Source organism: Xyrauchen texanus, chromosome 3, assembly GCF_025860055.1.
Source record: "Xyrauchen texanus isolate HMW12.3.18 chromosome 3, RBS_HiC_50CHRs, whole genome shotgun sequence".
NCBI classification, from domain to species: domain Eukaryota; kingdom Metazoa; phylum Chordata; class Actinopteri; order Cypriniformes; family Catostomidae; genus Xyrauchen; species Xyrauchen texanus.
The window spans coordinates 50091449-50118284 of record NC_068278.1 but is presented as its reverse complement, the minus strand read 5'-3'; the positions used below and the strand labels follow the sequence as shown (position 1 = coordinate 50118284).

The 26836-nt window shown below is 36.7% G+C and overlaps 1 pseudogene; it reads right to left on the bottom strand.

Moving 5' to 3' along the window:
• Window positions 1-26590, bottom strand: part of LOC127627325 (autism susceptibility gene 2 protein homolog) — a 53335-nt pseudogene extending 26745 nt beyond the window's left edge.
• Window positions 26591-26836: the final 246 nt, after the last annotated feature.

Sequence of the window (26836 nt, the reverse complement as noted above, 5' to 3'; positions counted from 1 at the left end):
TTGATCTGTTCTGTCCCCCTGCTGTTTCTCTCATGGCACAATCCCTTAAGGGACTATGGCCTCAACGCGTGCCTACTTCAGCAGGAACCACCACCAATGTCGACAGGGGGCTGCGTTCTAGTGACGGATGGTTCCAGCAAAAGCAGGGTGACCCCAGCATCGCCCCACAGCTGTCCCACTCAGATATCCTTGACCTTTGACCTCATTTCAGGCTCAGGCAGCAGTTTTGGAACATCTGGAGGTCTGTCGTACTCTACCCATATCACTCACTCCCTCACTCACTCACACACTCTCTCTCTCTCTCACACACACACACACACACACACACACACACACACACACACACACACACGTTGTGTTTCCATGTTTTATGGGGACTTTCCATAGACATAATGGTTTTTATACTGTACAAACTTTATATTCTATCCCCTAAACCTAACCCAACCCCTAAACCTAACCCTCACAGAAAACTTTCTGCATTTTTACATTTTCAAAAACATAATTTAGTATGATTTATAAGCTGTTTTCCTCATGGGGACCGACAAAATGTCCCCACAAGGTCAAAAATTTCGGGTTTTACTATCCTTATGGGGACATTTGGTCCCCACAAAGTGATAAATACACGCTCACACACACACACACACACACACACACACACACACACACACACACAGATGTGTAGACAGATGGCTCTGGCTACCAGAATATTTTTTTTCCTGCGTTCTTGTCCCTGTCACAATAGAAGACAAATCAGTTTGAATCCCCATTTTGGTATAAGTACCCCCACAGCACCATCAGCAAGGCTCACATATCCCTTAATCGACCTCTTCATCGACACAAAACCAAAGATGTGTACCAAAGTTTAAATATCATTTAACACTATCATTAATATTGATTCATCCCTGATGTACAAAATGAAAAGATGAAGTTGCCAGTTATAATGTTTATTCATCAACAAAAACAAAACTGGGCCAAATGAACCATGAAATGTGCTATTAGAACAAACAAATGCTGTTAATTATAAAGGGAACCTTGTAACTTGGTATATTGCGAAATACTAAATTTACACATTTTATTTTATTATTCATTTTACATCATTTTGGTAGACAATATATATTGTTAGGCCTGCATGTTTATTGTTGACAAGCACAATTTGTGCTATTTACAAGTATAAACACCGATAAGTAGAACAAGTGCAAAAATGGCAGGCATTTTTGTGGAAAATGCTCACTTTTAAAGTCCAAATGACAAGGACACCATCAGGGCACCTTTGGAATATTATTTTGAACATGCTATGATTTCTGACACCCTAATCTCTCACACTTATCCTAATCTCACATACTATAAATTACTACAAAAATACAGCCAATGTGTAGTTAAAGACAACGACAACGAAGACAACGAAGTCCCTCCTCCATTCAACAGCAATATTCTCAACCATTCCTATTGCTCATGCAAATGGGAGATTATGGATTTACATCTTAGTCTGCTTCTGTTTTATATGTAATAAAAACTGCTCATATGCAAATGAGGTGTTAAGATAAGGCAGCAGGGGATGCAAATTCTCCAGGGGCCTTTGCTGCTTCTTGCACATGCAAGCGCACACGCACGCACGCACGCACGCACGCGCACGCACACACACAAACTGCCTTCTGCTGAGATAACTCAAGCCTATCACTACACATTCTACACTAATTTACTCGGCAAACTCAATGGTGTCTCCCCATCATCACTGTGAGCCAAAACAGTCAAAAAAAAAAAAAAAAAAAGAAAAAAGTATAAAATCATAACACATAACTAACACTCTAACGGTGTCCTCAGGCTGATAAAGTCAATGAACAGAATAAGACTCAGGAGTTTATCTTCTGAGCAGGTGCTTCATGGAGATGTGACATGTTTTCACAGATTGGCTGCATCCAGAAAGGAGATTCTCTCTGGGAAATTCTCTTACCAGTCAAATCCACTGGGATCTGTATTTCATTGTGCCAACACCAAACAAAGAATGCCAAAACATCTAAATCCCCACTAGGCCGCTTCTTCTAGCTTATGAGAGAGATGTTAGCTTAAGAGATGTTGATGAATAAATCATCCCATAGCTGCCAAATTGTGATAAAATAATTCTATAAGGGAATTATATAATGAGATTTTATTATATACTTTATCATATTTATATATAATATTATAATATATAAATATGATAAAGTATCAATTATATGTTATAATATACATTCTATTTTACAAAACAAATTATAAATATAAATTGAAATGTATATTTGATAATATATATTGTATATATGTGATATTTTATGTAATAGTATAACATAATATTATTTTCAATAATACATCATTAGAATAGTTTATTTTGGCCAGGTTTTAATAGTACTAAAAAAGTAAATGTAAGTTTTTTTTACAAGTTTTATTTGTAATGTACATACAATTTTTTAACTGCCTGATTTCAATTTAAGCGTTTAATGTGATTTAAATTTTTGTTGAAAAAAAATAATAGGCTGTTATTAATTACAATATCCATTCATCCCTGATTCGATCTGTTTTACAATGCAGCACGTTATGGTATTACGTGTACTTACAAACTGACAATATCTTTTTTTAATAAAAAATAATAATTATAAATATAAAAGATTATTAATATGTAATATTATAAACTTTATATATATATTTATATATAATATATATATATATATATATATATATATATATATATATATATATATGATAAAGTATCAAATATATTTGAAAATAAACATTAGATTTGATATATTTTATAAACATTTAAAAAAATATCTAAAAAGGTAAATATAAAATATATATATATATATATATATATATATATATATATATATATATATATATATATATATATATATATATATATACTTCATAATATTTATATTGTATGTAATATCATAATATAATATGATATAATTTTCAAAGAATAAATGAACAGTATTGTTTCTTTTGCCCAGGTTTTAATAGTACTAATAAGTTATTTTCTGTTTCACTGCCTGATTTCAATTTAAACATGTGATTTCACTTATAATTTTTTCTCATTATTTAAAACAGACAAAAATGGTAGATTTATAGATTTATCATTTGACACATAATATTGGTTATAGGGTATTATAAAAAACAAAACAAAAAACAAACCAACAAAAGGCTTTTAGTATTGGCCAATATTTCAAAATCCATTCATGCCTGATTTGATCTGTTTTACAACACAGGACAACACAGTATGGTTTTATGTGTAGTTACAAATTGTCAACACCACACGTATTACCTACACTGCAGTCACACTTAGTTTAGTTTTAGTTCCTCTAAATCCATCCCAACTAAGATCACAGACATACAAAATAGCCTGTGTGTTTCAAGACATTTTAAGGCCAATGACAGCTGGTGTGAAGACATTGGTCCTCTATTTCCATCTCCATTCAGGACAGGGTGAGGTGGCACCAAGCTCTCCGGGTGTTAAGCTGCAACATGTTAGCTGATGAAGCCCACACAGAAAATCTGTGGGCACCTACTGTTCATTTCAGAGATCTGGAAGTGTTCCGTGGCCTCCATGAACCACTGCTTGCCCATGCTGGGAACAGACTCACACTGTGCCCATATGGCTCAGGCGGCATATGCCATCCTGTTCCATGCCATGCGTGATTACTGAAGGACAGAGTGAAGACTGGGGGGAATAAGTATGGTTCTCTTTCCCAAACAATTACTTCAGAATTTACTACATTTACTTCAGAAGGAGAATTGTGTGAAACTTTTTCAAAGAATATATCTTGAATTGTTTATTTTCTTGCTTTAATAAACCTTTGGTATTTCTTTTTTTTAAGCAAAACAATTTGCTAATGGGGTAAAACAATATATCTGAAAAAAACATTTTTTTTAAGAAAACAAATCTTTATGACCCTGTGCAATTTTGTTTCTCGTGTAAACTTATCTTAAAGGAAGTTTTACTGGAAAGCAAGATAAAACTTTTTTTGCATCGTAATTGGATCTGACTTTCACAGCTGTGAAAAATAAACCCCAGAATAAATACTGATATCATAAACTGTACTAGACTATTTTACATGAATGGTTATGGCATGCAGTACATCTGAAGCAATCATTTTATGATGTCGATAACAATACAACTTCTTCGCTAATCTATCTGTACCTCTGATGTGGGGGTGGGCATTTTTCAAACGTCCCAGATTGTTTGTGTGCTGCCACGTTGTGCCCAAACGGCTCATCATTTCATTAATTAGCTTGGGCTGCACGGTTGGCAAACGCGGCAGGCACGGCGGCAGCTGTCTGGATTGATTAGAGAAGAGGACCCAGCGCTGCAATTATCTAGATGACTGCAGACAATGGCTGTCTGCTCTAATAAAGATTCGCCTTACGACTCAGCAGGGTGTTGGAATCAGCAGAGGCCAATACAACAGACAAATCTTAACTCTTCAACCTTTGACATCTGGGGTCAAATACAAGTCTAAAAATATGAGAATAACCTGTAAGTGGCCACAGAATTGGTTTTCAGCTGAAGAGGTCAGACCATATCCATTGTTCTTATTTTACTGACTTCTGTGAGGGTAGACAGATGTACCAGCTAGACCTTTAATCAGCAGATACTTGGGCATTTTTAGATTATTGGCATAGGTACCTGATTAGCCAATTAACAGAAGTGGTATTTTCTGCTGTCAAATATCTTTTTAATTTTTGAGTAAATATTATGTAAAAGAAGTTTTTGTCAAAATACCACAGTAACTGTTACTATTGCAAAATCATGATGCATTTTAGTAAGGGTGATGATGTTTAATTTGTAAAACCTGTATTTTGGTGGATTCAGAGCGTTGCCCTTTATCTCCACCAGTGCTATTTATAATGTCAGAGCTGCCTGCTGTTTGAGAGGTTTGACCTCCTCCAATGCACTTTAAACCAGAAAATATTCTCACAATAATTCAAATGGGTCGCATCAGTGTTGTGGTCTGCACTGTGATATTAAGAGAAGCCCGGTTGACGCTCATGCTCCAGAGATAAAGTAGATTAAAGTAGAGCAGATCATTGGCACACTCACACAAAAACCTGGCTTCAGTCACATTGTATTTTCAGATGAGAAGCATACAGTATTTAGCGCATATAAAGTGTCCAAATTTAAATGGAGGCAGAACCCTGGAATTGTTCTTTCCCTGCTGTTCGTGAGCCAGTCCACCTGTAACCCACCAGTTGGGAAACATACTCTTAGATGACATGCTCTTTATGAGGTAAATGAATGTCTGCTTACAGCCTACTTGCTATAACAAAACATTAACAAACTATCATGCAATTACCATGGTATTATTAATTTTGGACACAGAACCATGGTTAAATACTGTTTTTTATTTATTATTTTGGACATGTACCATGTAATACCATGGAAAATTAATATGGTAATTGTTCAGTACCATGGTACATATCAAAGTACTATATATATATAGTTGAAGTCAGACGTTTACATACACCTTAGCCAAATACAATTCCTGACATCTAATCGTAGAAAAAGTTCCCTGTCTTAGATAAGATAGGTTCACTACTTTATTTAAAAAATGCGAAAAAATTTGAAAAGTCAGAGTAATAGTAGGTAGAATTATTTAATTCAGCTTTTATTTATTTTATCACATTCCCAGTGGGTCAGAAGTTTACATACACTTTGTTAGTATTTGGTAGCATTGTCTTTAAATAGTTTAACGTGGTAGCCTTCCACAAACTACTCAAAATAAGTTGCAGGAATTTTGGCCCATTCCTCCAGACAGAACTGGTGTAACTGAGTCAGGTCTCCTTGCTCACAAACACTTTTCAGTTATCCCCACATATTTCAGATTAAGGTCAGGGCTATGTGATGGCCTCTTGGATACCTTGATTTTGTTGTCCTTAAGCCATTTTGCCACAACCTTGGAGGTATGCTTGGGGTCATTGTCCAATTGGAAGACCCATTTGAGACCAAGCTTTAACTTCCTGGCTGATGTCTTGAGATGTTGCTTCAATATATCCACAAACATTTCCTTACTCATGATGCAATATATTTTGAGAAGTGCACCAGTCTCTTTCCATAAGAGCAAAATTTGTATAAGAGCAATAATATATACTGTATATGTGTAAAAACACAAGGTAACAACTTTATCAAGAAGAACAATCGACATTATAGAATGGCAACCCATTCTCTCTGCTGTTCTCCAGCTCTGGTTCCCTTCCAGCAGCCTCTCAGCCTCGCTTCATGGGGCAGCGCCAGGCTCAGCATGGGTAATAATTCCACCTCAGCATGTCAGCTTTATTTAGCTGCATAATGCCCTTACAAACCCAACAATACCTCTTTGTTACCCTGCAGGAGAGCATCCTCTATTAGGACTGCCAGCTGCTTTTCCCCTGATTTACAGGCTGCAAAAAACGTGGGAGGTGAAACAGGAGGCATAAAGGAAAGGAATAAAAAGAGAAAAAACAGACCAAACAACATAGGCAAAAAACATTTTTGGAGCTGTGACCCCAAGCATACCTCCATAGTTGTGGCAAAATGGCTTAAGGACAACAAAGCCAAGGTATTGGAGCGGCCATCACAAAGCACTGACAACAATTTGATAGAAAATTTGTGGGCAGAACTGAAAAAGTGTGTGAGAGCAATGAGCACTACAAACCTGACTCATTTACACCAGTTCTGTCTGGAGGAATGGGCCAAAATTTCAGTAACTTATTAATCAAAACGTTTGACCCAATTTAATCAATTTAAAGGCAATGTTACCAAATACTAAGTGTATTCTGACCCACTGGGAATGTGATGAAAGTAATACAATCTGAAATACATAATTCTACCTACTATTATTCAGACAGTTCACATTCTTAAAATAAAGTAGTGATCCTAACTGACCTAAGACAGGGAATGTTTTCTACGATTAAATGTCAGGAATTGGGAAAAACTGTGTTTAAATGTATTTGGCAAAGGTGTATGTAAACTTCTGACTTCAACAGTGCCATCTTTCAGCAAGTAACTGATTACTTTTCAGTGGAAGGGGAAACAGATGAATGGAAATCATTCAATAGCCCAAGTAGCATAACACAGGTTTGAAAGAGCTCTTGTGCATTCTTGCCCCATCTCTATGTACCTGGAACTGGATTTCCTACCACGGTGAACTCGCAATAATAATCCCAGTTTGACAGGCCTTCTTCTACTCGTCACACCTGGCTTGTTGTTTTGACGTTGCGGCTAGAGTGGGAAGGTGGTATAAAGGCATATTGTAAATATTTACATTTTGGATAATGTTCATTATGCATGTTGGACGGAAACAGTTTTGTTTTGTTTAGCATGCGCACACAGACACACAGGTCTTATGTGAAGGTGCACATGTGGACGACCACACTTTCTGCTTTTTTGTTGTTGTTTTGTTTCAAATGCCTTGTGATGTTTTCTTCCCTAATGACTCACCCTGCGACTTTATTACAAAATAATTCAGCCATCTCGAGGCAAAAGGATATCTCGAAAACTTCATGCCAAACAACACTGGATAATCCACTTTAAGCACAGTTGATTGCACCTTTCATAGCGTGACTTTGTGGAAAATAGGTACTGTAAAATTTTTATGAAGAAACAACATGACATGAACCAGGGTCAAGAAACAGTCGAAGAAAAGATTCCTGCTATTCCTTTTTGCACTGTAAAAAAAATCATTCAAAGTTTCATCAAAGATCTCATTGTATAGCCTGTTTACTCACGTTCTTTAATGGTCTGGTTCTGCATAAAAGCATTCCTTCTTCCCACCGCAATTCTTTACAGACACTTGGATAGCATTACGTCCTATTAAAGAGCATGCAGGGCATGTATTATTCTGATGTTTCTATGAATGCTTTCAGGAATTGTAACGCCTGAACACCACAATGTTCGAGCTGTGATTTCATTGCAGGTGGAAAGATCGTTCACCCGGCACTACAGTAAGAAATAACCCCTAACAAAACATACACTGTCTTTCCATAGTCTTATCATTCAATCTATATCTTCAAAGGCTTATATTCCAGGTAGCAGAAGATAAAAACAAAGAGGGGTGAGGTGCTTCTCTCCAAAAAGCTTCCATATTACAGAATTAACCAACCAACACAGTTGTTTGAGAGGAAGGGGCCCTTTCTGAAATTCATCACTTCTACATGACACTGCTTTAAGAGGCGACGTCTGAGTGTTTACAATAGCCAAGCATGTCCTTTCATGTAGGCAAGGGTTAAATTACAGCTCTGAGACCTTCTTGTTCAGTTCAGCTAGGACTCCTCAGGTTGGGTTGTCACTGGGATAAAGACATTGGATAAGGTTGCAGGGAAATATTACGTTAGCAAACCCTCAGACTACTTTGAAATGTCTTCAATCATGCAAGAACAGGGCTAAATACAATAGGGGGTAAGGTATATGATAGCTGTCAGGCTTTTTATAAAGCTTACCAGAAACAGTCGGGGCTGAAGAGTGGTGCTACAAAATGAATTTGACAGTTTAGATCAACAATGCAGGGTCAAACATTTAGCAAAAGACTGAGTAAGATTGTTGCTGCTTTTCCTAAACCTTTTTAAACATTGAAATATTTTTTTTTTTTAGAACAAACTGTACTTCTGTCCCTTCACAATCTTCACAAAAATGGTTTACAAACAATGCACAGAGAAATAATTTGTGCTTGTGTTTCATGAATGAGACCCACGGAGCAGCAATTTTGTATATCTCAAACCCGTTTTCATTCATGTCAAATCAAATATACATCTACTTTACTTGCAAAATGTAAGAGCGTTTACACATCCTGTAATGTTTCTTAGTCTAAATGTAGACCCAAGTGCACAACAGCACAACAGATTGAGCAAACTGTACTTGTATCCCTCACAGCAAAATTTTCATTCTCAACTAATTAAATCTGACTAAGGCCTGTGATATTTAAAACGTATGAGCCCAGACTTCAACCCATCTGTATAGACTAAAAGCAGTACAGTAGTGCGGGAAGTAATAAAAGGCAGTCTGACGGGGTGAGGAAGGTTTTGGAAGCTTGCCAGTAAAACTAATGGAGACAGGCCCTCTGTCTTGACCTCTAGCTCTGCTCAGGGGGACCTGCTCAAACATGCATGTCTCCTCTAATTTCCTGTTACAGCTCTTTTGCACACACAGAGACACACACAAAGCAACATACTGCCTTACTAGAGTCAAAGTGTTGCATAGAAAAGAACAGTTTACAATTTGGTTTGAAGGTTGGGTTCGGAAAATACAACAGACTATGTACAGACATGGAACATGCCATTTCAGATGGATTTGCAGTATGGCAAGGATGCATTATTATTGCTCATATTCAAGACTGCTTATGTTAAATACTGCAGTAAGCAACAATTTAGCAACCACCCAAGAACAACCTACAAAATTTAACTAATGGTGGTAGCTTTTCAAAGATTGATTTGGAAATTTTTCTCATGGCAATACTTAATTCAACCTCTCAAGTAGGGGTCTATTTTTGTCTCCAATAACAAGTGTGTAAGTGCAAATACGCCAGCTAAAAGCCTCACACTAGGAGCATTTTGAAGCCTGTTTGAAAGTGAGACCCAGGTGATTCATTTTTGCTGAAGAACCTCTGGGCTATACAAATGTTCTCACTGCTTCTGGTTTAAATTCAAGGTGTTAGTGATGTAAAATCCATAGCCTTGTGTAGATAATAAAGTGTCTCAGCTGCATGTAAATGTCCAAGAAAATCTGGGTCTCCTGTGCTCTGTGACATGCTTCCAATTTACTGCCAATCACACTTCACAGGGCTCCAGACTGCAACTAAAATGGTCACAAATGTGACCAAAAATAATTGATTGCAACAATAATTTAAAATCTAGTCACCATTGGTCGACAGTCAGGTTGTGGGTGTTCATATGCAGTTTCGTCAGATATCATCTTATGAGTTATTTAATATATTTTTAGAACCCGCACAGTGCCTCACACCGCTTTTCACCCATTCTGTTTCTGACGAGCTCGTTGGACCGCATGCAACAACACACTCAGCATGACAGAGTCGTGAACAAATGACTCTCTTGAACCAGATCTTTTTCACGAATCACCCTAAAAGAACCGAGGGTTTGAACTTAGGAGCTCAGGTTAGCAGTTTGAATAAGATTCACTTTCACAGCGAATCAGGCGTCAGGGAGCTCACAACTGGGAGTGCAGACATTTCATAATAAGAGTCTTATCTGTATTTCAGGCTTCTTAATAATTATTTCCCAATAAGTCCAATATTGTGTACCACTTTTTTCTTCTTCTGGTAATTACTGATTGGGATTGGAGTAGCACAATAAACTGCATATGGGATTTCATTCAATTTGAAATCTTGTAGTCTCTGTGTCTGGGGCCATCTGGTAACAGTAAACAAAGACTAAGGCAATATTTTAGTTGCAAACCTTCATTGATGCTCAAGAAGACAACACACTACTATATGGACATTATACTTTATGTAAACATCTTTAATGTAGTTTCTGAAGAGCAGTATTAATACAAAAAATTTTTTTTTCTCTTTTATCTCTAATATTTGTATAAATTATGAAAGGTTTGTGAACATTTATGAGACAAAAAGGAATGCAAACATATCTTCTCAACTATATATACTGTTTATTAAACCTTAGATGAATGGGTTATCAGCTGTCTTCCTTTTCTTTGGCTTTCTATCCTGTCTCTGAACAGCAATCTAAATTGGGAAAATCTGTGATTTGGAGACTTAAAACAGCCATTTGGCTCCTTAATGCTTTAGTTTAGGAACCAATGGCCAATTTGTAATCCTAAGTAATTTTTTTAGTCTGGAGCCCTTCTTCAAGAGAAGACCTCCAATGCCTTAATCCAACCCATCTTCAAATCTATAGGGATTCATACCTGATCTGAATATAGCTATCACTTGGATATCTTGGATTCATGAAGGAATAAATTATGTGTGTCTGATATGCCAAAAGACAAGAATTGTGTTGAATCTAGGGCTGGGTGATATGGCTTCATATACATTGATATTTTTCAGCCTATTGACGATGTTCAATATACATCTCGACAAATATGTATTTGCTACGAAATTATTAAAATTAGTTTTTTTATTATGAGAGAAACCATCATTTCAACCAAACAGCCATTACTGTATAGTCAATTTAGTAGAATAGATTCAATATGTCTTATGCATGAAGCAAAAATCTAGTTAAAAATAATGAGGGTATGTTTTCCACAGTTTTTCTCTAATTGAATACAAGGATGAATATTTAATTATTTTAATTTATATACACCAATATGCAACAATACATAGTAGAAAAAGAAATATCTTCCTACATATATTTTAAGTACATTTTGTGATTAACATGGAAAAAACTATCCAACAACTTCATTCACTTATTTTCTTTGAGTCCAGTTGAATATTATTACAATATTGAATCATTATTGTGAGACTCAGTCAGGTTTACTGTTAAAGTGTAATTCTGAATTCTAATAATTTTGAGGATTACATTTGTTTTTTACAATAGTAATATATTTCTATTGTATTTCCTTTATATTCACATGGAGTGCAGTGATGTTTTGGGCAAATAGTGGGGAAATAAAACATTAACTTTAAAAAATAATTAAGCAATAATATATATTTTATAATGATTGCAATATTGCTTATCACCAGAAAAATCATTGCGATTGCATCATAATGATTTGAAATATTGCCAGCCCTGATGGAATTCATGAAAACATATAGCTGCACGATTATTAAAAAATATCATGATTGCGGACAATTTCCTCTGATTTTCTCACATTTTGATATATAGAATTTACATCAAAATATGTATTCCGTTTGCGGCAGCAGCATGCCATTTTTTCTGTAGGCTACAAAGTGTTATTCAAAGATTGAACCCCCCCCAAATAAAATAATAATAATTTTTTTAAATACAACATTTGTGACACAAAGAGGAGTAGACCTAAACAGAATACTGCAACCTACAGCAGCTGTAATCGTAATTAGTGGTCGAACGATATATCTCAGAGGCCGATAAATCGGCCAATATTCTGACTTGTTTAATTATTGGCAGATACATTGTCCTGTTTGGCCGATTTCTTTCTTGAGGGCACCGAAAATAACCTGCTTGCATATAAAGTGACTGAGACTTGCAAACGACCAGTCATGGTCCATTTTGTTGTTACGTGCTGTTGTGTTACTACAATAAAAGACAGGTGTGCAACACAATGTCATTTAAACGAATATAAGAGCCACAGGAGATGCGTTTGAGCTCATAATGTTAAAGTGCTCACCTGTTTCGTTCTCCCTCTCTCTCCTCAACTGTCTTATCTAATGATAAAAAGGCAAATATCAATAAAACTAATATCCTATACATCTACAAATATGCACATATCTCGTTTAAACAGTAACAAAAATTCTGCAGATCCAGCATCCTGTGGAACGCTCATTTATTTACCTCTAAAGCATGTATTCTAACAGTCACTCCTCAACAGTTCCCTGCAAATTTTCTAATGATAAAAGATTACCATTTGGAAATATGCAGACACCTCATTTAAACCGATGTCATTCCACTCAAAAAAATGTCTTCATGTGCAAATAAATTACTATATTATAAAGTGACTAAACGGAAATCTGAAGAAACTGCTATCTACCCTTTAAAATACAATATTCTTTTTTAGATTTGTGTGAAATTGAGTAAATATAGTGCTAAACAAGAGTTCATTATTATTGTTTTTAGCAATTTTATGTTTGTTATTATTTTAAATTGTCACTATATAAAATTGTGTGATATATCGGCATTGTATTGGCCTATCGGCCCCCCTGCTTTCTGGATATCAGCGTCAGCATCGACCATTAAGAACCCTATATCGGTCGACCACCAATAGAAATCTTGTTTATTTTTCAATTAATTGTACAGCCCCATGAAAACATAAAATATATTAAGATTCCACTCCAAAACCCAAAATAATTCACAAGTCAATGGCACACAAAATCAGGGCCAGTGCTATACCTTCTTGTCTTTTCCAAACCTTTTTCAATCACAACCTTCCATGGCTTCTTACATGTAGGAGAGGCAGCAAGGTCTACCTCTAAATGGCTCTTCATAGTTGAGATCCACTCCTAGGTCCCTCTTATCCGGTCTCTCCCCAGCAAAGTTACACATCAGCGGGGTTCAGCGTCACACTCTTCTGCTGCTCTCCAGTGTGGTGCTAAAATAACAGCCACTCTGGGTCTGAATGGGGCCATTGGAGAGGAAGGCTGTTAAGAAGCCTATCCTGTGCTCAGCTCAAGGGGGAACAGATGCCTGTTTGATTAATAGAGGCCCACACAGACAAGGATTTCTAAATGTTTCTTTCCTTTTTTCAGTGACAAGAGGCTCATGTGGAACTGTATTTGCAAGTGTCTTAGCAAAACTCAAAACGATTAATGACCGTCAGAACTTAAAATACGAGATCCCGGCGCAATGTCTCTCGCTGCAGAGCATCCCTCTGCGGTTTTCTACCATGTGCTGATATCAGGGCTAATTAGCTAAACCTCACAAACCATCTCAGAGCTGCAGGACTTCAGTGTGATAAATTCAGATGAAATAACAAGCGCCTACAGAGTTACTTAAATGCACACAAGCCTGTATTTATACATGGTGTGGTAGCAATTCCTGCAGCAGTCTGGTCTGTTTTGTAATTGTTTTTCTATACAAACATGTGCTAGACGGACATCTTTGACCATCTTTGAGCATCACATATTTTTGCACCTACCTTGCACCTATTTCTACATTTTTGAGACACCTTCTTAAGAGTAAAGAATGTGACACCTGCTTTCGATTCAGTATTGCTGTTTCTAAAAGCAAATACATAAGTAATGCACCGATCAGGAAATTTGAGGCTGATCACGATCTCCCATTTTTTAACACTAAGATCGGCTGATACCGATTTTTTTTTAAAATTGTCACACTTTTTCAAGTTATATTGTGCAGTTATATGTTTATGGCCCACACAGTAAAATTACGGTAATACTTTACAAAAAATTTCCATTTGTTAACATTATTTAACAATGGTACTGTAGTTAACATAAACTAATGAACTTATACTATTGCATTTTTAAAATCAAAAGTTGTATTAATTAACATTAGTTAATGCACTATGAACTAACATGATCTAACAATGAATGATTGTAATTTTATTATCTAACATTATAATTAATAAAGGATATAAATATGAATTGCATATACATTATAAATACATTTAAATTACATTAAATGTGAATCGCTAACATTTATTTGTTTTGAAACAGTTATGAATTGTTTTGTTGTCAATATCAAAAGGTCATTGTAACATACTGGTAAGCTGTAGAAACCATGAGAACATCACACACAGCAGTGATGCGTTCAAAAATAAGAAAAATATATCCATTACAAGTTCTAAAACTGCTCCAGTGAGAAATCATTAATATCTATGATTTGTTTAAGGTCTTTCTTGTTTTGCTGTTACACAAATGACTAATTATTAAGCAAATGCATGAAGAAGCGGTGCTGTTGTAGTTAAAATGTAATTGCTGTGATTAGTGGTAATGTGACCAACAGTAATCTGATTTAAATTGGGATCCTCACAGAATAGAGCTGAGTGACTGATGAGATATTGAGATTACATGGAGAGCGAGCATGTTTGATTGACACTGCGAGTGAGCATATTGAAGGGAGTGAATCTAAAAGTGCTCATGATCGCTCAAACAGTCTCTATCGCTCAAAACAACGTCTGATTAACTCATGTTACATCACGTATACTCAGATTTGTATGCACATGTTTATTTGTTGTTTAATCTATTTGCAGTCTCTTTATCCTCTCTGTGCTCACAGTGTAGCGAGTCAGAATTACTACCGTAATGACTCTAGAAAATAACTTAATATTCATACATGTGCAATTCTTTTTTTAAACATTCTTTCAATTCTTTTGACATTTTTAAAAACAAACTTAGATATTCATCTGAATAACAGCATATCTGAAAGTTCAAATTCGTGAATACTTAGAACTGCCAACAATTCACCCTCCGGAGGCCCCACTGTCATGCATTCTTGATTCTAGGCATGATTGGCCAGACTTAAAACAAAGATCGGCCGATTTAGATCGGTGCACCCCTAAAGTACATGTCATTTTTGAACACCTCTTTATATGTTATGAACGTGAACACTTAAGAATTGATAAAGAGCATAAAAGCTATAAAAAAGCATGCACAATAGGCATCATTCTTTGTAGAATCCCATACCACAACTATGTTTGAGCGTGCCTAAATACTTTGAACTCGAACAAGCATGAAAGTGATTTCATTTTGTGGTCATGGAATTCTGTTCATTTAACCTCCTTCCTGTGCTCGGTCACAGAATTCCAGTCTTTATAAGATCCTTCTGAACTGCTTCCCAAAATGTCGAATCCATTACAAGCATGTTTGCAATATCCATCTAGTCTAGCAATTCATCTTTGCCAGTGACTGTACATTATCCAAGCTTTATGTTTGGCCACAAGCAACAACCATCTGGCTTTCCGTGTGAGCACAACAACGTCTTCTGCAAATAGCATTGACTTCAAACGCAGGACACAATGAAACAAAACACCAAAAATCTCATCCTGGCATCTTCTTCAAACAGGCAATAAAAAGCTAAGAATACATATTTTGTAAATATGGGTGTAAATATCAAGCCACTTGCTCTCTCACAAAATGTTTTTAGCTACTCTGCAGCTAGACTGATGGTTATCCTAGCCGTTGTGGGAGTGATCACACTGGGGATAGTTAAATGAGCTACAGCAATCAACTCTTGAAAGAAACTTTGTGAAAACTTGAAAGTCATTAGCTGGCCCACGAGTGCTAAAATTACCCAACACAAGTGAATGCAGACTCCTGAGAAAGCCTGACCTCAACTTTACAAGCAGCTCTCCTCACTGTTATGCTCTTAGATCACCTCAAGAGCGCTGCTCTGGTCCCAGAGCGGCCCTGACACTGGATAAGGATGGTTTTAACAGGCTTAGATCAGTAGCCCGGGAAGTCGGTTACTCAAAGCCTAGGCAACCATGGGATGAACAAATCTACATGTTTTAAACAACGACTAGACAGTAGGTTGTCTGAATGACTAGTCAGCCTTAAGGAAGCCCAGTATAATTAGTCTGGTTTTGGGTAATGCCCAACACATCTCAGATCAGACATTTTTTAGGGAGCATTCAAACATGATGCATTCCTGTGGTCAAAAAAAGCAAGACAGAGCACAACAGAATGAAAGGATCTTGACTGGATAAGACGTCATAAGGAGCAACGGCCATGACACAAGACACTGCATACAGTAAGACATAACACAATTACCAAAATCATTCCTTTTATGCTAAGGTTCATCCACCAACAATTTGAAAATAGCACAGACTGAATGTAAGAATGTTTATTTCAGTACAATTATTTTCTTCTTGGAGAGTCTACAAGTTACAAATAGACTGTCAGCATGCTAAAGCGCTGTTTACCTAATAAACCCTCTCTGAGATGTTGAGACCCAAATTCATCCCCTTGCAAGCTAAAACTAAAATCTAGAAAACTAGTCTCACTAGTGACTAGCCAATCATCCTGTCCAAATACAAATTTAGATTTTTTTTACCATACAGTATGTTATTATTCTATTATTGAAGTTAAAAAGGCCATACATTCTCCTGATTACTGTTATACTAGTAAAAACTTTGGACACTGTTCGTATTTTGTGAAGCTCTCAGCCAAGTTTCAGGCATGCATTTGTATTTGAAAGGTTATGTCTCATCAGTTATGTCTTATCGATTATGGGTTAACCACGGTCCAACTAACCTCTGCAATTTAAATCCAGAGCAATATCAATGCCCAATCCCCCCCTTCCCAGTCAGCTTAAATGCACAACAACTGATATACAATTTCAGAAAATGGCCAGACGTCAACAAAATCAATACACTATAGTGGAGTGCAGTCCATTCAACCAAACTGGAATGAAATGAAAGAGAAATTAACACTATGAGATGTGATATTATTTTCAGAAATGCATTAGAACAACAACTCCCACCAGTTAAGCTAATAGTTATCTACAGCCAAGGTAGTATGGCACAACCCTGGTGCCTCTTCACATAAATAGAACATGACAAGGAAATCATAATTTAAAGCGTCATAAATATTGAAAGGAAATTAAAATAATTTATGGACTTGCTTAGTCGACAGGGTATGTTTTCTGTTTGCGCAGAGCAAAACGATAGAGCATACGGGGGGCGTAGGGGAAGAGGTAGATAGCTTTAATAATTGCTTTTTCTACCCCTGAAGCAGCTTCCTGCCTATTATCAAAAAAGGCAATCTCTGTCAGTAATGGGTCAATTAATAATTAAACACATGCTTTATCTCATACATGCTCCCGCTATTTATTTTCATCTTCCTGAGAGGCAGAACTACACAAACAGGGTTAGAGCTATCAATAAAGAGGAACATTCATAACATTTGCTTTCCAGAAATGAAAGGAAAACACACATTCGCATACATACACGCACCAGCCAGCCAATACAACAAATGGTCATATGCTGTGAGATGGCATGGAGAAATAATAAAGGTTGGAAATAATAAAGATATATATGAGTGCCATGCTTCCATTTGAGATGAAGTTGCTTTTCTGTTTCAGAACCCAAGTGGGACCTAACAACATTTATTCCAATGTCTAAAATATTCAAATTGAAAACAAAAAGCTTCAGTGTGTTTATCTGTAGCAAAGAAATATATGAATTGTTTGTACTACATCAATCTCAACAATGTCTCAGATTAGGCACAGATTTGCTCATATCTGAAATCAATATGAACTCAAAATTTTTGACAAAATATTTCCAAGACCAAAATATCTGAACTATTCTCTCCACATTAATATAATAACTCTTTACACTTATTCTATGACAACAATGTCTAATTTCTTTCGTTTTTATTTCTCCAACAGAATTTTAAAGAGATACATCTAAGACAAAGTTTATACGTAAATTCAACTTGAGCTTGAAGAAGCAACCTCTGAGCAATAACATTTTCCTCGGGTAGACAGAGAGCGAAAGAGATGAAGAAAAACAATCATGAACAATAACTCAAACAAAGGACCACAACATTCTCTGCTGATTCTTATCAGACACGCGGGGCTAAATGACTAGCCGCACTGCGAAAAGTGCTCGCACAAAAGAACCATGGATAGTGAGAATGTTTACACACACCTGGCTGGCTGGGTTTATTAAACAAACACAGATCCAATTCAACCAGTACAGGCTACAAAAACCTCTGCAATGACTGGTGGATTTAATATTAGTTGCTAATCTGGAAATATACATCCCTCTGGACCTTACACTCTCATCGTAAACACGCCCAGCCCGACCCTGACTCCTCTATCTCCATGCATCCACAATCCAACAGCTGCAAAGCTGATTAGGTGGTCAAGAGGTCAACCTCTATACATTATTTAATGGGCAAGAGGCCACAAACACTGCAGCGCTAAGGTTAGCAATACATCAGCATTAACCTCAGTGGACGAGAAGAGCTGCATACAAACACGCTCTCATTCTCCATCGCTGCCCCCCCCAATCCCTTGACCCCTGCTGGCCTCCACTCATTTTTCCCTCCCTCTTTTTCTTTGCCAGTGCGGGAGGGGTGAGGAGTGAGTGCATTTTATATTCTGCAGGGTTGAAGAGGGAGGGCGTGTGTGGAGGGGGCTCCTCCGTTATGGCGGAGTAGGGAGCAGACTTTTGTTGACATGCAGCAAATAGTGGATATGAACATAGGCCACTCAATGGCTATTGAATCGTGGGCCTGCAGACAGAGTGCTTGATTAGTGATTCGACATGGAGACCCTGAGCCGTGTAGCATATAATGAGTGCTTAGAGAATGACCCTGCGGCTCCCTGGGGACAGCGAGGAGAGGAGGTGGGGCGGGGGGAGTAGCATCCATCCTCTGTGGAATTGATTCAGCCAAATGCGATCAAGAAAAACATAATGTGTGACGGCCAGACATAGCCCTTAAAGAAATAGCTCGCCAAAAATGAAAATTCAGTAATCATGTAATCACCCTTATTTCGTTCCAAACCTATATGACTTTCTTTCCTCCGTAGAACACAATGGAAGGTAGAATATTTGGGACTGACAGCCTCAGTCAACATTTGTATGGAAAAAAGATGCAATGAAAGTGAATGGTGACTGAGGCTAACATTCTGCCTAGGGCTGTCTATTGATACAGATTTACCAATTCAATTTGAATTGATTCAAATTAATTTGGGTATATTTCAGTTATCATGTCAATTGTGCTTAATTATGAAAGAATCTCTCTCTTAGCTAATGCCGTTAATTATACAGGGGGCTAACTAAATTGGCCTTAACTAAAAAGTTGTTTTACAAAAAAAAAAAATCATTATTTTGGTCAATGTAAAAAATTTACAAATCCACGTATTCCATCAATAAATATGATATCTTGAAATTACATATAGTACACTGTATATATATATATATATATATAAATTAGTTTGTTATGTTTATTGTTTACATGCATAATTTGCACTATTTACAAGAATTTACATTGATATGTGCTAAAACGCTTTAAGAAAAGCCTAAGTTCAGCGAGCGTCTCACGGTAGTGTTTTGGTTTAAGCACATTTTAACAAGAGAAGTCACACGCCTTCTTTATAACATCAGAGCAATGTGTGATTAGAATTATATTGTTCTATTTTTATTGTTTTTGATCAACAACTGACTGTAAAGGACAGAAAAGGTATTGAAAAAGACATTATTCAATGACAAATGGATTGCATGGATCTCATCTTGGGACACCGAGGGTAGAGTAAAAGATCGATCATGTGATATAAGAATCAATATCGAGACAAAGCGATTCATCTGAAAATCTATATTTTTACACATACCTAATTCTGCCTAACATCTCCTTTTGTGTTCCACAGAAAAAAGAAAGCTGACCAGGTTTAAAAACAACATAAGGGTGAGTAAATAATTACAGGATTGTAATTCTGTGTGTCATTAACTATCCTTAAATCCCAAATTACAAACATTGCGATAACAATGGACTGTAATTGGTATTCATGATCACGTCATAATTTTTTCAGATATGGTGATTTAACAGAGAAAACCACATGGCCATGGCGCATTATCAATTTGATCCTGCGTGGTGTGGCACTGGCTGTTATCCCCCTCTTTTTGTTGCTTTCCCACTCTCTTTCTTTCTTTGTTCTACAGTCCTAATCTAGTATGCGTGGGCCAGTAAGTTTAATGGAAACAATTTATTAAGTCTGGCTTAAAATGCCATCTGCTGTTAAGCCTTCCAAAGCCGATAAGCTCCAAGTTTGGCCCAGAGCTGGCGGTGCTTCTCGCGTACAGTAATACGCTGTTTAAAATGAGCACAACGGGTCAAAATTAATCAGGATTAGCAAACCAAAACCACTTCACAAATGGCTTTTCACCACAATCTTCCTTCACTATCCCAGCATGCCCCGGGTTTGCCTGACAGACCTCACACACAAAATGGGTACGTCATCGCTTTGTTGCAACTATTCTGTCAAACTCTGCTGCAATTCAAGGATCATCCAGTATTCTTCTACAATTCAAGACTCATCCAGCAGGAGCTGATTGGGGACTTCTATTATCATGCCTATAAAAAGGTAGAGAATGTGGGTGGGAGGAGCTTCCTCATTGTTTGGTGACCATGCTACCAAAATGCCTATTTTTATTTTAAATCCAATAAACATCTTCCTTTGAAATTATCTTCATGTATTCGAGTAAATTAAAATCCATGCAGAAGAAAACTGAAATGGACAAATGACAAACAAAGAACAAAGGACAGTCAGGATGTAGAAGCAGAAACAAGCATGGAAGATTTGGAAATGGAAGTGGAGCTAGCACAACAATATGGATATGACATAAGTATTTGGAAAACTAGAAATAAAAGAACATTACGAGAACGAAAGGAATCATCAGATACAGCAAGTGCTAGACAAGAGGAAACTGGAAATGAAAACAATGCCACATTGCCCGAAATAATAATTTATACTTTCACAAGGGATATAATTAAATGGAAGAATTTCTGGAGTCAATATAAGAAGTGAATTACGTCCCTGAGCTAAGTTGGTGCTACCTGAATGGAATAGCAGCCAACACCAATTCAGGTTTTTCCTTGTCTGATGCCAACTATGACAGTGCCATACAACTACTATTGAATCAGTTTGGCAGAAAGGATTTTGCCATAAATGCATGAAAGCCGCTTCACTGATGGGTAAATAAATTGAGTAAACAATGTATAAAGGTGGATAGATGGATGGATGGATAGAGATGCTTGCCTTAAAAGGCACTACAAAGTATTCACAAACAGATTTAGAAAGTTTGTCTTCCCATAAAAGCTCCATTTAATCAAGTATAGTAATCTAACTACAGTATCTCAAATTAACACAACTATTGTTTGCAAATCTAAGAGTGAATTCACAATGGCTTAATTTGGGGGAATGAAAAACCTGACACTGCTTGGTGGAGAATAGGGCTGGGCGATATGACAATGTAATCGGATATCAACGATGTCTTACAAAGATCCCATTCCGATACCAATTGCCAACAGATGATGATCGAAAATATTGTGAAATGGCAAAACCATGTATCTGGGAAGTCATCAAATATATTAAACAATGACCAGGGTGTGAAACTAGCACCCGCCACCAAATGAAACCAGTTTGCAAGCTCCTCGTCCAAATGTATTTCATGCGCAGGTAATTTCGAGTCTCTGAGTGACACATGACAAGAAATTTGAGGGCAGCGTAGTTCTAGCGGGAAGACTAGCAGCTGTACATTATTGCACCATTAGCTAGGTAACTCCTAGCCAATCACATGTAAGCCATTGCTTTATAAGTCTGCTCACAATCTATCATATTGCTGTTTCAGTGTGCTAACACGGCAATCTCCACCAACCCACCACAACCAGTTGAGTCCTGTCCTGCACGGGGGTAGGTTCCTCGCCCCTGCTTCCTATCTCTGGCAGGATCTGATGGTTCAGAGTACAACTTCTTCAGACTACCAGAGGGGCTTAAGCCAAAGAGACATATTACATTCCTGTTTTATATTCATCAAATAAATGTAATCTAAAACTTTACTCAAGTCTACGAGTCTTCCTGATAGAAATGCCGTTAGTCACAAAGAAAAAACACTATTATATTTTTAAGAACATAAGAATAGCCATCAATATGTGTGTCTGATTCGCTGTTCTTTCAGAGGCATGCAGCATGAGCCTGTCTCATGGAACAAGCTCATGTCGGCGTGCATTTTCACATATCGCCCAGACATAGTGGAGAACAAGCCTCTTAAAATGTTAGGAAAAGCACAATGACCATGGTAATTATATAAACATTGATTACAGTAAACTAAACATCTGTTATGCTGATACGAAACTTATATGTCACCAAAGTACTCGACTGAGGGCAAAAAATCAATCAAATCAAGAACTAGTGTGCACTAAAGCTGGTTAGAGAAACAAAGACACATACATATTTGAGTAAGCAGCGCAACCTGCATGCCGAGGTATTTTCCCCCTAATGCAATTCTTCAATTGGGGATCAATTTTCAAGTCATGAGCCAAGCAAGTGATCAGCCTGCCAGAAGTTCTCCAGGGCAGACCAATTTGGGGATCAGAGCTGAGCGAGCTTTAGATTGGTCTCTGCAGAAGTACTGTAATAGGACATATATGCTGCTATGCCCCCAAATCTAGAATAACAGCCTGGAGGAATTTTGCATTCCATGGAAACAGGCCGGACATCACACATTCAACTGCGACAAAAGGAGAACAAGGATAATGATACATTCTTGCTGTGTGCTTTTGAAGCTATTGTAAAAATATTGATTATGGCAACTGGAACAGAAAGTGAATGATATAAATACACTGACATCTAAAATAAACTCAACAACCAGTTTTACAATTTTAGGTAAAGATTAACTTGAGGTCCTAGACCTGATCTGGAATAGTGAGCAAAAGGCTTCTATATGAAACCTAAATTGATTATGTATGCCATACTGGAACTACACTAAAAAAGTATGTATATCAATGTCTATGCAGTCTGAACTGGAACTGTCAAGAAACCTCTCGGATATCAAAGTTTTACTAAATGGAACTTTCGCAAAACGTAATATAAATGATTACAAATTCTGAACTAAAACTAAAATGAAACCTCATGGATATTCAAAGATAGTAAGTCCATATTGGAACTATCAAGAGACCTCATGGATATAAAAAAATATGAAGTCTGAACTGGAACTACCATGAAATCTCATGGATATCAAAGGTTATATAGACCTTGCATGATCTGTAATCTCCACAGACAGGCCGTCAACAGACTCGTACAATAATATTTACTCCCTTCAGTCTTAAATTACTTAATCCAAATATTCCCACTCCTAGTTTCGCACTCTTTCCTAATCTGAATATGGCACTCCCCACTGCTTTCTGCTTTCTTCACATCATCCCTATGATCCCTGGGGAACAGGGGAATGGGATTTACATGGGACAGAGTGTGCGTAATTCTCCAGCGATAATCCCAGAGATGCATGTTTGCTTGACACACATTAGCAGGATTTCAAGTAAAACGCATTTAGTCCCTGCATCAACCCTAACCCAGATTAGGCCATATGTAATGGCAACAACAACAAGCTGTAATCTTCTAGTAATATGCTTTGATCTACTTTTAAACATGTAACTTATTGCCCAAGTCTTTTTCCTTTAAGTATGTCTGAAAGTCTTTCCTAGACTTGCTTGAAATTGACTTTAATTTGGACCCCGACAGTGGTCACAAGTTCTACTCTTCCTCTGAGCTTGCCGTGTCTCCTCTCACTTCCTCTTTTCTATGTTTTCATAGAATAAGTGGGGCAAAGGCTCTGTAAGAGACTCATGCCAAGCATCAGAAATGTTGCATTAAACCCAACAGCTCCAGCACATGGTGCAACAAACAGAATTCATTTCACAACTTAGTTCCCCTACAAAATCTGGATGTGAACAAACCAGTGTTGGGAGCAATGCATTACTAAATAATTCATTACTGTAAATTACTTTTCCAATGAAAAAAGTAAAGTAAGGGATTACTCTTAATTTTTCAGTAGTTACTTCTGATTGAATTGCTTTAAATACGGTATAGACTATACAACAATTCTATATAAAACATTAGTGAATTTAAAATCGAAATTTAAACTAATGTTAAAACATGTTTTCTAATTTAACGCGACCCCTTAAATTCTTTGGCCTGTTCATGAATAATATATTTGAATTTATATGATTTATTTGAAAGAATTAATAGAACAGTTTCAAGTATATCCTTGTATTTTTCATCTGGTCGAGATTGATAAAGATTTTAAAAAGGTAATTTGTAATAAGTAATGCAATTACATTTCAGACAGAATAATTCGTAAAGTAATCTAATTACAATGTAGAAGATGTAATTAGACTTTTTTTAGAGTAACTTACCCAACAATGGAACCAAACCCAAAAATTATTTCAGGGCCAGGTTCCTCCTGTTCTGAGTCAAGCTTTAACTACTAATGGAAACAGTAAAAAGGGACTTAGATCCACATTAAAATCAAACTTCGGTTATTAGCCACTTGAAAAAAGGAAACACATAAGCATCATTTTACCATTTTTACAATCTCTCATAACCTTTTAGGTTTTTATTAGCGAGGGTTACAGGGCATCTGAGAGTTTGGCATATGGCGTCTAGAGATGTAAACCTACCCCACCCAAACATAACCCCTTCTGTTGGTCTGGTTGCCAAAGATATACGGACACCCTGAATAGACACATTTAGACCTCTTTCCAAGCATCCACAAACACTAGCAGTGTTCCCAAATTAGCCAAAGGCTCCTTTCTTCTCTACTCCAAAAATACCCTGTTACACACAAAGTAATATTGTAGAAAGTGATCTAAAAAAACTGTGTATGTGTTCCATGACATGCTTCATTTGAGGTCAGTCTGGAAAAGATGTTTTACAGGAAGGGTATTTCCTTGGCTCCCAAGGCCAAATCCCTTCAATATTCATAAAAAAATTGTAAAAGCAACAAAGCTAGTGAAATGCAACTCATGAGAAGGGAGTACAGCTCTGGAAATGTGCACACTGTGGCCTTAAATAACCTATTGGTTAATGTTAGTCTTTTTGCAAAATATACATTAACTTTAACACCATTAACAAGAGATATCTAACTAAAACCTAAACTTTATAGTCTGTGGTAAGGGAAATAAGGAAACAAGTCTTTTGTTTTGGACATTTTCCTACAGTATTATTTGCATTATGAATTAATCTTGGCCAGTTCTGAGATACTCTTAGTTCTTAAAACCAGTTAAATTTGAATGGGGTTAAAGTTGAATAAAACTTATAGTTCCTGTAGCTCAATTGCAATGCAAAGGTCATGGGTTCGATTCCCAGGGAACACGCATACTGGTAGCGTGGTATACCGGTACTAACGAAATATTGCAATACCAATAAATTTTAAACGGTATGATATCATGTTGTTAATGTAGGTACCATATTAAAGTATGCTGCCATTAGCAAAATATAATGTAATGTGAGATGAGATTAAATCAAAAACAATATGTAAATAATAATAAAAAGTCTCGATATGGCCAAGTGTGATCATTAAAGGATGTAATTTAATGAAATAATATACAGTCACATGCACCACAGTACGAATGAGAGGCTCCGTCCTGTTCTGTCATCTCTTTCACACACACACACACACACACACACACACACACACACACACACACACACACACACACACACACACACACACACACACTCACACACATGTTGTGTTTCCATGTTTTATGGGGACTTTCCATAGACATAATGGTTTTTATACTGTACAAACTTTATATTCTATCCCCTAAACCTAACCCTACCCCTAAACCTAACCCTCACAGAAAACTTTCTGCATTTTTACATTTTCAAAAAACATATTTTAGTATGATTTATAAGCTGTTTTCCTCATGGGGACCGACAAAATGTCCCCACAAGGTCAAAAATTTCATGTTTTATTATCCTTATGGGGACATTTGGTCCCCACAAAGTAATAAATACAAGCTCACACACACACACACACACACACACACACACACACACACACACACACACACACACACACACACACACACACACACTCACTCTCACACATAAATGCAACACATTTGTAATTTCATAAAAAATCGGTATAATTGTTTTAGCATTATATGTTAGGGCTGCTCTGATACCAAAATGTTGGCCTTGGTATCAAAGTCAATTTCGATAAAAGTGTCCAATGCACAGAGAGTAAATGCTTAATCATGTCAAATATGTCCAATGTAAAATAAAATGACAATTAAATGAAGATCCAAGCTCTTACCTTTTGGTGTTTTAGGCGAGAAGAGCTTCTCTGATCCTACATCAGATGCCTGCAAACAGAAGTGAAACACATTAAAGAGCTAGAATGATCTACAGCATGTTCATTTAAGGCACCATGTTAATTTAAGGCACCATGTAAGGAGCTGCATTTAAAACATCTTTTTGTTTTTTTAGAGGTAGATACCTCAACATTGGGGGCACTGTTATGCCACCCTAAAGATGCCAACCCAAAAACAATGAACAGAGAAAGGTGATAAGAGGAATAATTCAAAAACAAATTACATACAAATAAAAAGCCTAAAGATAAAGTAAAGCAATGTATAACTGTTTAAATCAAATAACTTTATTTTGAGCCAATTTCCCACACCATTTTTCTTAATGGTTTACCAAAAGTATACTGCTGGATTGTGTCATCACAGATGCATGACTCCAACCCGCAGATTAGAATAGG